This window comes from Chrysochloris asiatica, unplaced genomic scaffold (assembly GCF_000296735.1).
Source record: "Chrysochloris asiatica unplaced genomic scaffold, ChrAsi1.0 scaffold00006, whole genome shotgun sequence".
Classification (NCBI taxonomy): domain Eukaryota; kingdom Metazoa; phylum Chordata; class Mammalia; order Afrosoricida; family Chrysochloridae; genus Chrysochloris; species Chrysochloris asiatica.
In genome coordinates this window covers 354,017-368,578 of record NW_006408524.1, presented here as the reverse complement: position 1 = coordinate 368,578, position 14,562 = coordinate 354,017, and the positions used below count along the sequence as shown (strand labels likewise).

General features: G+C 39.3%; 1 pseudogene; it reads right to left on the bottom strand.

Moving 5' to 3' along the window:
- Positions 1–1,982: 1,982 nt before the first annotated feature.
- LOC102841391 lies at positions 1,983–14,127 on the bottom strand (annotated as a pseudogene).
- Positions 14,128–14,562: the final 435 nt, after the last annotated feature.

Genomic DNA, 14,562 nt, shown 5'->3' with positions numbered 1-14,562 from the left:
TGATATTCATGGGGAATTATGTAGTCCTTGAAGAGTCTTTGTTGTTTTCTGTGAATTGACCTGTGTAGTAACAGTGCTTGAGTGTACTGCACTTATTCCAAGTACAAGGTAATACCTTTGCATAATCCACAAGTGACATATTATGAGACTTTTGCTGTCCATTCAATCAAGCAGCCAATGTGTTCACAGGCTAATTGTCTAGATTTGGGCTTGCATCCATGATGATGTCCACCTAAACATTTATTGGAAAAGCTGATCAAAATTAGTAAAAAGTCCCCAGCATCTCACTCACAGAACTGAAGTACTTCAAAACAGAAAACAAGTGAAGACCAATCATTCTATTGATTCCCACTAATGGAAATATAGTGAACTTAAAAGCCTCTAGTCTCAAGGACAGATGAAAGGTTTTAAGGCAAACATCTAAGACCAGTAGATTCTCTAGATTGTCGGTCATTGCCCTTGATTGTAAGTCTTCAGAGACCTCTTCGTGTACGTAGTGTAGCTGCTGGCACACTTGGTGTAGGACTAGTACTGCCTCTGTTGGCACTTTTTTGACTTGTTGACCTTGAAGTCTGCCAGTAGACTGGATTTATTTACATGACAGGATACAGTGTATCATTTGGCAATTGTATACAGCTACACAATCAGTCATTATCTCTGTTTTGGGGCGATTTGGTTTGGTAGCAGCATTTTTTTCAGTGATATTAGGATAGAATGAGTTTGACAGAGTAATGGCAGGTATTACATATTCAGTTCAAGATATTTCAGTGTATCTTCCTTTGTGTTCTAGAAATTTCCTCTTGGTTAGTCATTAAAACAGTGAGAATATAGCTTGTGATATGTATGTATGTTGAGTCTATTTATTTTTCTATGTCTTTTTTTTTTTTGAAAAGCCAGAATAAAGCACTTTTATTGCCATAATAAAACTTGAAATTCTTATGTGGTGCAGAAGATGGGAGGAGGAGTGGGGCAGCAGCAACTTCTCTCTCCAAATCATTACACAGGACAGCAAAGGGTGAGAGAGGGAAGGAAAAGCCAGGAAACCATTGAGATCAGCAGGGGGAGCTGAGCATCAAAACATAGGAGATACTGAAGCTGAGATGACCAGTATCATTTTCTTAGAGAACACTCAAGGATTTGTCATGATGGCTGGGCTTTCTTTGGGTGTTAAATGTCTACAAATAGCAACTTTAATTTAAACTTTCAATTAAAGTTCTTAAAATTTAGGAAGTGGTGGAGTTTTGATAGTTATGAAAATTATAATAGTCCTGAAAATCTGTTAGAAAAACCATAGGATGGCCAAAAAAAAAAAAAGCAAACCAGGCCATAAAAAAGGCTTCAGAGGTCCATGCTGGCCCATGGTGTCCAACACCACAGTGGAAACCATCTGCTTTCAAAAGGCAGAAGGTTTAAGGGGAAGGTGAGTGGAGCCAGGGGAGCAAAGGTGCTCTGCTTCCCCGTTTCATTTTGGGGTAGGGCTTTGAATTCAACCCAAGGACATCTCTCAACTTGGAGAAAAATTCATCCCTCAATGCCTCACATCTGCTATGGCTTTGCAGCGCAGCAGCATGGATGTTTAATATATAATAAAAGTTTCATCCAAAAAAATGAGATAAAATAAAGTTTCTTGTACCCTCTCCCACCCCACACCAATCCTTATTCTAAAGTTCACCCATTGTGCTGTTAATACTGGATCATGTGCTTAATTGAAAACCTAGATCCAAAAGACTGACACTGAATCTTCACTCCCAAACCAGAGTGAAATAAAATGAGTAGTTGAGGTGGATGGCATATAGTTTAAGTCACCATACATACAAGGAAAAAGGGGAAGAGGAAATGGAGGTGTCAGAAGCAAAGCTGAGTGACAGAACACTTTCAGTCAGTGTTGATGTTTATAGGAAGAGTGTAGTTGAATGTTGGGAAAAGCTCCATATGAAGTCACGTGCGCGTATCTGCAGGTGCCAGATCCCTCTGTGGCAGATCTAAGAACAGGTAGTTAGGGGAGGAGGCCATTCTTGTCTTTCCAGTTTTAGGATCTCCACATCAATGACGAGAGTGGCGTTTGGTGGGATGATGTCTGGGTGCTCAGTGGCATCATAGGCATAGTCTGGGGAGATGGTCAGTTTGACTCTCTGACCCACACTCATCTGTGCAACCCCTTCTTCCCAGCCTCAGATTACCTCCTGCTTGCCTAGCATAAACTTAAGGGGCTTGCGTCTGTCCCGGGAGGAATCAGGTTTCTTTCTGTCTTCAAGCATCCCTGTGTGGTGCACCATGCAGGTCTGGCTGCGCTTCGGGAAGGTGTGCCCGTCTCTGGGGGAGATGGTCTCCACCTGCACTCCTATGGCAGCGGCAAACACTGGGCAAACGGCATGGACCAAGAACAGACCTGGCGGTGACCATATCTTTTACTGGACAAAACAGATTGGTTACTGGTGTAAGAAATGAAACATCTGTTGGTCATTGTTTATACAGTTTTGATGATCATGCATCATTTTACTTCTCTAGATCAGTGAATAAGCACAAAGTTTGTCATCAGGGAGAGTGTTAGGAATCCACTGGCACACCAATGTGTTTGTGGTAGGGTCAGGAGGCATATGTACATTTTGTACATTAATTTGGTGTCTTTGTGGTATTCAGTTGAGCAATAGAGTCTATCATGATTGTGCGTGGAACAACATGATCAAGACATCATAAATACACTTGAAATGGATCCAAGCACCCCATCCTGGTTGCTGTTGTTTTTTTATTTTGTCAGTTAGGTACTGTGACGTGTCTCAAGTATTTCTGTCTTCTTTGTATCTCAGGTAAATGTACCCTGTATCCAAAGCAACATGCTTGGCCTTTTCCATCACACCCAGAGCTGCAGGAGATTCCTTGCAACTGAAATGCGGCTATCTAGCATGAAAGGATAGCCCCAGAAAGCTAAGAAGGTCAGTATCTTTTAGCCATGATTGCAAATTGGTTCACAGTGTTAAGTGTCTGTCCATATGCCAGGATCAATGATGATGTCCCCATAAACATTCCTTGGAAAAGCTGAACAAAATGAGTGAAAATTCACTACCGTCTCACTCATCAAACTGAGGTCCTGCACATTCTTTCAAAGAGAAAACTAGCGAAGGCTAACCTTGATTTGTACATTTTTCATACTCATGTAATGCAGTGAACTTTTGACGGCATCTAGTCACAAGGACAAGGAGCTCTGGTAGCGTAGTGGTTACGAATCGGGCTGCAAACTGCAAGGTCAGCAGTTCAAAACGACCAGCTGTTCCATGGGAGAAAGATGAGGCTTTCTGCTCCCGTAAAGATATATAGCCTCAGAAACCCTGTACAGGGTCACTATGAGTCAGTACCAACTCCATAGCACATAACAACAACAACAACAAAGTCACAAGGACAGTGAAATTGTTATCTTAGGCAGACAACCTAACTATCAGTTTCCAAGATCATTGAGCATCACTTCAGTGCAAGTTTACCAGGATGTTTGCCATTTCATAGGGTTAGTGGTTCTGGGCATGGCACAGGAACAGTTCTGCCTATCATGGCTCCTATTTGTCATGGTGAGCATGATGTCTGGTAGATGACATCATTTTCTTACATGACAAGACAGTGGGAATATTCTGGAATTTTGGTCTCATTAAGTCACAGAATCAGTCTTAGTTATTTTGTTGGGCAAATTTGGTAGCAAACTTTTTGTTCAATGGTGATTGTTGTTGTTAAGTGTTGTTAAGTTGGTTCGTACTCATGGCTACCCTGTATAGGATTTCTGAGGAGTTGCTCTCATGAGCTCAAACTGCCGACCTTGTGATTCAAACCAACTTTGTTGTCCAGCGCATTAACCCACAGCGCCACAACCTTCTTCAATGGTGATAGGAAATATGAATCTCACTTCCAGAAATTTGGCTGTATCTTCCCATGTATTCTGGAAATTTCTTAATACTTTATCACCATACTCTTTTCATAGGAGAGACTATAATATTTGCCATGAATGAATGTTCCTTTATACATGATGTAGCTATTGTTTTCCTCTTTTTTTTGATATTTTTTTATGAAAATCAGTCAGCGGCAGCAGGATTGGTGACTGGTGTAGGAATGTGAATGTCTGTGACCATGGTCAGGACAATTTCCAAAGACACCTTTATTTACATGTAGTCCCTACTTCAGTGAGTAAGCCTGCAGTATGTCTTCAGGGACATTGGAAGGGATCCATTGGCACAAGCTACCACACATGACTGATTCAGACTGAGGAACCATATGTACATTTTCTACCTTTAATTGGCACACTTCTTGTGTTCAGTTGATCATTGAAGCTTCTTTTCATGACTGTATAATCAGCAGCAGAATTACCACATCTTAACATATTTTAACTGGATTCAGATCATCATGGTTGAACTTGTTTTTTGTTTTTGTCATTTGTGTACTGTGAAGTGTCTCAAGTATTTTTCTAGTTGTTTTTTATGTCTGGAGTTCGGTTTACAAAGATCAAAGGCAATGTGTTTTCCCTTTTACTCAGAGCTGAAAGCAATTCCTTGGAATCACAGGGAAGTGTTTTAACATATCCCCAGAAATCTAATGAGGCCACTATTTTAGGTATAACTATATTGATGTTGTTGGGGAATACTGTGGTCTTTGAAGGGTCTTTATTGTTCTCTATGAACTGACACACAGTAGAAGAACTCATGAGTATATTACATCTACCCATGCACATGGTTGTTGTTTTGTTTGCTCTCCAAGTTAGATATTTTTGGAACTTTCACTATCCAAATAGGCTAAAGTCTAGAATTTTCCAGGATCAAAAATAATATCTACATAAACTTTCACTGAAAAGCTGAACAAAATTAGTGAAAAGTCACTACCATCTAACTTTAATCAGAGGTCCTGCATAATAATTCAAAACAGTAAACTTAATGAAGCCAACTACTGTGTATATTCCCATTAATGAAAATGTAGTGAAATTTTGAAAGCTTTTCATCTCCAGGACAGTGGCAATGTTTCCTGAGGCAGATGTCTCAGACTACCAGGTTCTCTAGGTTGTTGGTTATTGCCTTTGATGGTCCATTTTTCAAGAAAAATCTGTGTTTTTATAGGGTAGATACTGGTGGACTTGTCATAGGAAGAGTACCGTGTCTTGAAGTACTGCGTTGACTTGGTTACCTTGAATTCTCCCAGATGACAGCATTTGTCGTCATGACAAGGTCGAGGAGTTCATTTGGCTTGCTGATCTCATCAAGTTACATAATTAGTCATATTTATGTTTGAGGGGATTTGGTTTGGTTGCAGTTATTTAAATTATTTTTTTATGGTAGAATGAGTCTGACATAGGAATGGTAGGTATTGCCTATTCAGCTTAAGGAATTTGAGTATGTCTTCTCATGTGTTCTTGAAATTACCTCAGGTTTAGTCATTAAAACAGAGAGAATATAGCTTGTGACATGAATGTATATCCATGGCAAACCGATTTTTTTTCGCTTTTTTCTTCATTGATGGCTTTCCATGGCATTTCAATGTGTATCACAAGGATGGGTGACTGGTGTAGGAAATGGAACATCTGATTGTTAGGGCAAGGTCAAAGACACCATTATTTTACTGGATCCCTCTGTTAGAGAATATTCATGCAGTCTGACATTGGGGAAAGTTGAAATGATCCATTGGTACACCATTGGCATCCATGACAGGTTTACACTCAGGAACCGAATGGACATTCCCCACATTGATTTAGTGCTTTTCCTTTTACTCAGTTGAGCAATTCAGTCTTTCATCATGATTCTTGGTGCAACAGCAGGATTAAGGCATCATAAATGTTCTTGAAATTCATGTAGCACATCCTGATGGATGATTTGTTTAAATTAGTTTTGTCAGTTCGGTACTTTGAAGTTTCTCAAGGAATTTTTTTGCTTGTTGGTTGAATCTCAGGTCCACTTGCGTTGGATACAAAGCAACTTGCTTTGCTTTTTCCACCAGACCCAGTGCTGCAAGAGATCTTTCAGAACTGTGGCTAGCTGATTCATGACAGAAAACTAGTCCCACAACACTAAAGAGGTGTAAGTATTTTATCCACAACTACAGTTACTTTCAGGTGGAATGCTATAGTTCTTGAAGTGGTCTGTGTTGCTCTCTATGAAGTGACATTTTGTATCAACACTTGAGTGTATTGCTCAATGTTGCTTTGGAAATTCCTCAAGTTATAAAGTCTTGAGAGTTTGATGTCCTGCTCTGTGCCAGGATCAATGATGATGTCCACATAAACATTCCTTGGAAAGCTGAACAAAATGAGTGAAAACTCACTACCGTCTCACTCATCGAACTGAGGTCCTGCACATTCCTTCAACACAGAAGAGTACTGAAGGCTAACCTTTATTTTTGTTTATTTCTGATTAATGAAAATGTAGCGAACTTTTGAAAGTCTCAAGCTCAGTGGAGTGTTTCCTTAGTCAGACATCTCATACTACCAAGTTCTCTAGATTGTTGGTCATTTCTTGACTGCAAGTTTTACAAGACATCTATCTGCATTTTCTTACTGTACCTGTTAGTGGGCTTTTCCAAGGACTCCTACTGGTTTTTCTGGCTCTTGTTTGTTTTGGTGACCTTGAAGTCTGTCAGTTAACAAAGTTTGTTTAGATGACAAGACAGATTGTATCATTTAGCATGCTGATCTCATCAAGTCACAGAATCAGTCATATTTATATTTTTGCATTTTGGTTTTGTAGAAGAATATTTTTTTTTCCAATTGTTTAGGATACAAGGAGTCTAACATAGAAATAGTACATAGCATCTCAATGTCAAGAAAACAAAAATCCTCACCACTGGACCAATAAACAACATTCTTATCAACGGAAAAAAGATTGAAGTTGTCAAGGACTTCATTCTTCTTGGATCAAATATCAACATTAGCAGAAGCAGCAGTCAAGAGATCAGATGACGTATTGCATTAGGCAAATCTGCTGCACAGGAACTTTTTAAGGTGTTGAAGAGCAAGGATATCATCTTGAGGACTAAAGTACGCCTGACCCAAGCCATAGTATTTTCAATAACCTCATATAGGTGTGAAAGCTGGACGGTGAATAAGGAAGATCGTAGAAGAATTGATGCCTTTGAGTTGTGGTGTTGGAGGAGAATACTGAAAGTGCCATGGACTGCCAAAAGAACCAGTAGATCTGTTTTGGAGGAAGTGCAGCCAGAGTGCTCCTTGGAGGCCAGGATGGCTAAGCTTTGTCCCTCATACTTTGGACATATTGTCAGGAGGGAATAGTTGCTGGAAAAGGATGTCATGCTGGGTAGAATGGAGGGTCAGAGAAAAAGAGGAAGACCCCCAAGGAGATGGATTGGCCAAGTGGCATCATTAATGGCATCGAGTATGGGGGTGGTAACGAGGTTGGCCCAGGATCGGACATTGTTTCGTTCTGCTGTGCATGGGGTTGCTATGAGTCGATTCCAACTTGATGGCACCTGACAATAAAAACAACAACAATTTGAGTGTATCTTCGCATGTTTTCTAGAAATTTCCTCATGATTTATCACCTTAGTGTCAAAGCAGAGAGAATATAGCTTGTGACTTGAAAGTATATCCTTTGTTCCTGGTGAGCCTATTCTTTTCCTTTTTTCCATCTTTGTTAGTTTTCTTTGAATTTCTTAGGGTAACACAAAGCTTGGTCATTAGTTTAAGAAATGGAATATCTGATAATCATTGGTATTGTGATTTCCAAAGACACTCATAATTTACCAGGATTATCTACAGTAGTGAATAAGTATTCAATATGTCATCAGAGAAAGTTGAAAGATTAGCTACAATAGTGAATAAGTATGTGACGTGTCATCAGAGAAAGTTGAGGGATCTGTTGGCTCACCATTGTTACCTGTGACTGTTTTGGAGTCTTGAACCATAAGTACAGGAAACCGCACTATTTAGGTGCCCTTGTGATGTCAAGTTGAGCAATAGAGTTTTTCATCCTGATTCTGTCATTATTAATGTAGCACAAATGTACGTGAAATACATGAATCCCATCCTGGTTGAGGTTTTTTAGTCATATCAATGATGTATTGTGAAGTGTCTCAAGTATTTCTTTTTTTCTTCTTTGTCTCTTTAATTTGTGTGCCTTGTATCCAAAGCACCATGCTTGGCCTTTTCCATCACATGCAGAGCTGCAAGAGATTCCTCAGAACTGAAGAGCAGCTGTCAGTGATGGAAGGATATCCCCAGACTACTAAGGAGGTTTGTAGCATTTAACCTCAATTATGAATATGTTCATGAGAAATGCTGTGGTTCTTGAAAAGATCTTTTTTGTTCTCTGTTGAGGTGACATATGTAGGAACACTACTTGTGTGTACTGGATTTATTCCGTGCTCTTGGTTGTTGATTTGGAATGTTCTTCAGTTACAAACTTTAGAGTGTTTGGGTGTCTAGTCACACAGAATATTGGTTCACAGTATTAAGTGTCTAGCCATGTGCCAGGATTGATGATGATGTCCACATAAACATTCTGTGGGAAAGCTGAACAAAATGAGTGAAAACTCACTACCATCTCACTCATCGGACTGCACATTCCTTCAAAATAGAAGACTAGTGAGGTCCAATGTTTATTTTCCTATATTTTCCCATCAATGAAAGTATAGTGAGTTTTTTAAAGTCTTTAATCTAAAAGACAGTGGAATTGCTTTCTTAGGCAGACATCTCAGACTAACAGAGTCACTAGATTGTTGTTCGTTGCCCTGGACTGCATGTTTCCCAAGACATCTGCATTTTTACCATTGGCCTTACCAATGTGTAGCTCTGTGGCATTCCCTTGGTGACCTTGTGTGCGCCATTTGACAGATGTGTTTCCATGACAAGAGTGTATCATTATTGATGCTGATACCAGTCACAGAATCAGTCATATTCAGTTTTTTGTGAACAAAAATGTTATTTTCAATGGTGACAATATAGACATAGGGGTGGTAGGTACTACTTAGTCACTCCAAGGAGTATCTTCTCATGTGTTCTAGAAATTTTCTCATGCTTTATTATCTCAGTCACTAAAACAGAGAGACTAAAGTTTGTGACACGAATATACTTCCTTTGTTCACGTTGAGCCTAATTATCTTCCCTATTTTGTTCTTTGAAAGCTTTCTATGAATTTCAGTGTGTGGCACCAGGGTGTTTACTGATGTAGGAAAGCTATCATCTGATGGCCTTTGTTAGGGCCATTTCCCAAGGCACCCACTATTGACTTAGATTCTGTGTATCAGTGAATAATTATGCAAGATGTGGTCAGAAAAAATTGGAAGGGATCCACTGGCAAACCATTGTCATATACACATTTCCTGCATCGTTTATGTATCCTTCTGTTGATACATCCTGACTCTAGGAGCAACAGCAGGATTGACGCACCATAAATGAACAGGAAATGCATGTAGCCAATACTGATTGATGTTGTTTGTTAGATTTGTCAATTATGCACTGGGACGTGTTTTAAGTATTTCTTTGTTTATTTTTTGTCTCACAGGCAAATGTCCCTTGTTTCCAAAGCAATGCACTTGGCCTTTTCCATCACACAGAGAACTGCAAGAAATTCCTCAGAACTTGAGGCCAGGTGTCCATGACAGTAGGATAGCTCCAGATCAGTAAGGAGGGTCACTGTCTTTTAGCTACAATTTTGGTTATGTTTCTGGGGAGTGCTACAGTCCTTGAAGGGATCATTGTTGTTCTCTCTGAACTAGCACATATAGTAACAACACCTGAGTGGATTGGACTTATTCCATACACATTTTTTTACTTTGTATGCTCTTTAAGTTACAAACTTTTGAGAGTTTTGTTGTTCAGTGACATTGAGAATTGCTTCAAAACACTTAGGTATTCTGACCATGTGTAATGGGGGCTGGTAATGGACACGTAAATATTCCTTGGAAAAGCTGAACAAAATGAGTATTTCACTCTTCAAATTGAGGTCCTACAAATTCCTTCAAAACAGAAAACTAGTCAGGGCTAATCTTTGTTTTTGTATATTTTCCCATTAATGAAAATGTGGTGAACTTTGAAAGCCTTTTTTCTCAAGGACAGTGGAATTGTTTTCTTAGGCAGACCACCCAACTAGCAGATTCCTTAGATCACAGGGCACTTCTGTTGAGTGCAAGTTTTGCACCCAGATGTGTGCATTTTCGTAGATTAGCTGTGGGCTTTGCATAGGAATACTACTGCCACCTATGACCCTTTTTGTCTTGGTGGACCTGATGTCTGGTAGTTGATATTGTGTACTTACTTGACAAGATCAAGGGAATAGTTCAGCATGCTGATCTCATTAAATCTTAGAATCAGTCATGTTTCTTTTGTTGGGTCATGGTTTGTTGGCAGACTTTTTGTTCAATTGTGTTTTGAAAAATGAGTCTAACTTTAGATGGTAGGTATTGCTTACCTACTTCAAGGAATTTGATTGTATCTACTCAGGAATTCTAGAAATGTGCTCCTTCTTTGTCCCTATAGTTACTTAAATAGAGATAATATAGCTTGTCACGTAAATGTAGACCCTTTTGTGAAAAATGAGGCTATTCTTTTCCGTTTAGGGGTTTTGATGTCTTTTGATGAATACCAAAGGACAACACAAGGATAGTTATGATATAGTAAATAGAACAGTTAATGGTCATTGTAAGGACAATTTCCAAAGATACCCATTATTTACTTGGATTCTCTGTATCAGAAAATAAGCCTGCCATACATTGACAGGAAATTTCAAGGGATCAACTGACACGACACACCCTTATCAGCCAAGACTGTTCTAGTGTCAAGAAATCATGTGTACATTTCCTGCATTGATTTGGTGCCTGTGTGGTGTTAATTTAAGTAATAGAGACTTTCATCCTGACTCTAGGATCAACAACAGGATTAAGACCTCATGAATGTATATGAACTGCATGCAGCCAATCCTGGTTGATGTTCTTTTTAGTCTTGTCTACTATCTACTATGAAGTGTCTCAAGTATTTCTTTGTTGTTCTTTGAATCTCAGGTGAATGTGTCTTGGATCCAAAGCAACAGAATTGATCCTTTCAAGCTCACCCAGATTTGCAAGAGATTCCTCAGAACTAGAATGCAGGTGTCCATGATGGAAGGATATGCCCAGAATACTATGGAGGTCACTGTCTTTTAGCCAGAATTATGGTTATTTTCTTGTGAAATGTTGAAGTCCTTGAAGGGATCTTTGTTGTTTTCTATGAACGTACATGTAAAGTAGCAATGTTTGAGTGCATTGAACCTATTCCATGAACAAAGTTGTTGCTGTGGATACTACCTATGTTAATAAATTTTTGAGATTTTGTTCTCTCCAGTTACACTCAGTATTGGTTCACAAGACTAGTGTCTCTGAATGTGCCAGGATCGATGATGATGCCCATATAAACATTCCTTGGAAAAGCTGAACAAAATGAGTGAAAACTCACTACCGTCTCACTCATCGAAACTGAGGTCCTGCACATTCCTTCAAAACAGAAAACTAGCAAGGGCCAGCCTTGATTTGTATATATTCCCACTGTTTTAATGCAGTTAACTTTGCAAAGCTTTTAATCTCAACGACAAGCAATCCAACTAGCAGTTTCCTTAGATCATTGGGGATTGCCATTGGGCACAAATGTGTACATTTCCGTAGGGAAACTGTGGGCTTGCCATAGGAACAGTACAGCCTGTTATGGCCCTTTTGTCTTGGTGAATCTTATATCTGGTAGTTGACATAATTTACTTACATAACAAGATTTGTTGTTGTTAAGTGCCTACGAGTCGATTCTGACTCATAGCAACCCTGTATAAAGTTTCCAAGGAGCAGTTGGTGGTTGTTAAGTGCCAATCTTGTGGTTTGCAGTCCAGTGCTGATTCTACAGCACCACACCAGAAGTCCACATAACAAGACAGAGGGAATATTTTGCAAGTTGATCTCATTAAGCCACAGAATCAATCATATTTATTTTGTTCTATGATTGTTTTGTAGCAGACTTATTGTTCAGTGGTGATAGGAAAAATCAATCTGACTTTAGATGGTAGATATTACATACAACCAAGAATTTGACTGTATCATCTCATGTAGTCTAGAACTGTTCTCATTGTTTATCACCATCCTCACTTAAACATAGAGAATATAGCTTGTGCCATGAATATACGTTTTTTTGTGCATGATGGGGCCGATTTTTCCCTCCTTTTTTTGAAAAAGTTTTTATTGTGAATTGTGAGTGATAGTTTACATGGGAGAGCATCAGCTTTACAGTCATCCTATTGTATTTCATTTCATTGCAATGATTACAATCCCCTCCATGCATCATCATTCAATAGTATTTGTTTCTATCCCCTCTATTTTGTTTGGGGGTTGATTTCTTTTTTTTTGGCTATACACCAAAACACTCACAAATATGCAATCATTCAAACACCACAAAGGTGTTTAAAGATTTTTCCCTTTTGAGGGCTTTGCTGTCCTTTAATAAAAATCAGTGGTAAAAACAAGCATTGGTTACTGGTGTAGGAACGGGAATGTGTGATGGTCACTGTGAGGGTAATTTCTAAAGACACTCTTTATTTTTTGTTGTTGTTATGTTAAGTACCGTGGAGTCGGTTCTGACCCATAGCTACCCTAAACAGGGTTTCCGAGGCTGTAAATCTTTACCGGAGCAGATAGCCTCCTCTTTCTCCCAGGGAGCAGCTGGTAGTTTCAAACTGCTGACCTTGCGGTTCACAGCCCTATTTGTAACCACTACATTACCAGAGCCCCTTCACTTTTTAGTCTTTTCTATTTCTCTGAATAAGGCAAATTTGAAGGGACGCATTGTCATGCATTATCCACCATGACTGAGGTGCCATGTGTACATTTCCTATACTGATTTGGTGATGCTCCTGTGTTTAGTTGAATCACTGGAACCTTTTTTCATGTCCCTATAAGCAGCAGCATTACCACATCACAAATGTACCTGACCTGCATGCAGATCATCATGGTTGATGTTGTTCTTTGTTTTTGTCATTTGTGAATTGTGAAGCATCTCAAATACTTCTCTCGTTCTTCGTATCTGGGGTTAACTTGTCAGTCGATTGAAAACAACATGCTTGCCATTATACATCATACCCAGAGGAGCAACAGATTACTTGGAGCTACAGGGTTGCAAGATATTCCCAGAAGTCTAAGGAGGTCACGATCTTGTAGCTATAAATACGGTGAGGAAGTCTGCAGTCCTTGAAGGGTTTTTTGTTGATCCCTATGAACTGACAGGTATAGAACCAGCACTTGAGTGTACAGGCCATATACCATGACCAAGGTTCTACCTATGCATGCTCCCCAAGGCACATATTTATGAAACTTTTGCTGTCCAGTCAAGCAGCTTATGTGTTCACAAGGCTAATTGTCTAAAATTTTCCTGGATCGATGATGATGTTTACAAAAAACACTCCTTGGAAAAGCTCAACAAAATGAGTGAACAGTCACCACCGTCTGACTCTTAGAACTAAGGTCCTAGCAATAATTCCAAACAGAAAACTAGTGAAGGCCAACTATTCTGTATCTTCCCACTAATGGAAATATGTGAACTGTGAAAGCATCTAGTCTCAAGGACAGGGGAAAGATTTTCTTAGGACATCTCAGACCAACAGATTCTCCAGCTTGTTGGTCATTGCCCTTGATTGCAAGTTTTCAAAGACACCTCCATATTCATAGGGAAGCTGTTGATGAGCTTGGCATAGGAATAGTGCTGCCTTTTATGGCATGTTTTTGACTTGTTGACCTTGAAGTCTGGCAGATGACAGGATTTGTTTATATGACAGTATAGAGTGTATCATTTGGCATGCTGATCTACACAATCACACAATCAGCCATTATCTATCTTTTGGGGGACTTGGTTTGGTAGCAGAATTTTTTTTTCAGTGCTGTTAGGATCGAATGAGTCTGACCTTGGTATGGTAGGTATGACATACTCAGTTCAAGGTATTTCACTGTTTCTTCCTTTGTTTACTAGAAATTTCCACTTGGTTGTTTACTAAAACAGTGAGAATATAGCTTGTGATATGTATGTCTGTTCTTTTGTTAATGGTGAGCCTATTTTCCCTTTTAAGTTCTTTGGTAGCTTTCTATGTATTTCATTGGACAACACAGAGATTGGTTACTGGTGTAAGAAATGGAACATCTGATCGCCATTGTTCGGGTAATTTTGAAAGGCAGTCATCATTTTACTTGAATTCTCTATGTCAGTGAATAAGTATGCAGTATGTCATCAAGGAAAGTCATAGGGCTCCATCAGTGCACCATTGTCTGCTATGAATGTTGTAGGATCAGGAACCATATGTACATATCTTACATTGATTTGGTGTGTTTGTGATATTCAGTTGAGCAATAGAGTCAAACATCATGATTGGAGGTGGAACAGCATGATTAAGGCATCATAAATACACCTGAAATGCTTGCAACCCATCCTGGTTGTTACGTTTTTTCATTTTGTCATTAGGTACTGTGAAGTGTCTTAAACACATATTTGTTTGGTCTTTGTATCTCAGGTAGATGTGCCTGTGTCCAAAGCAACATGATTGGCCTTTTCCATCACACCCAGAGCTGCAAGAGATTCTTTGTAACTGG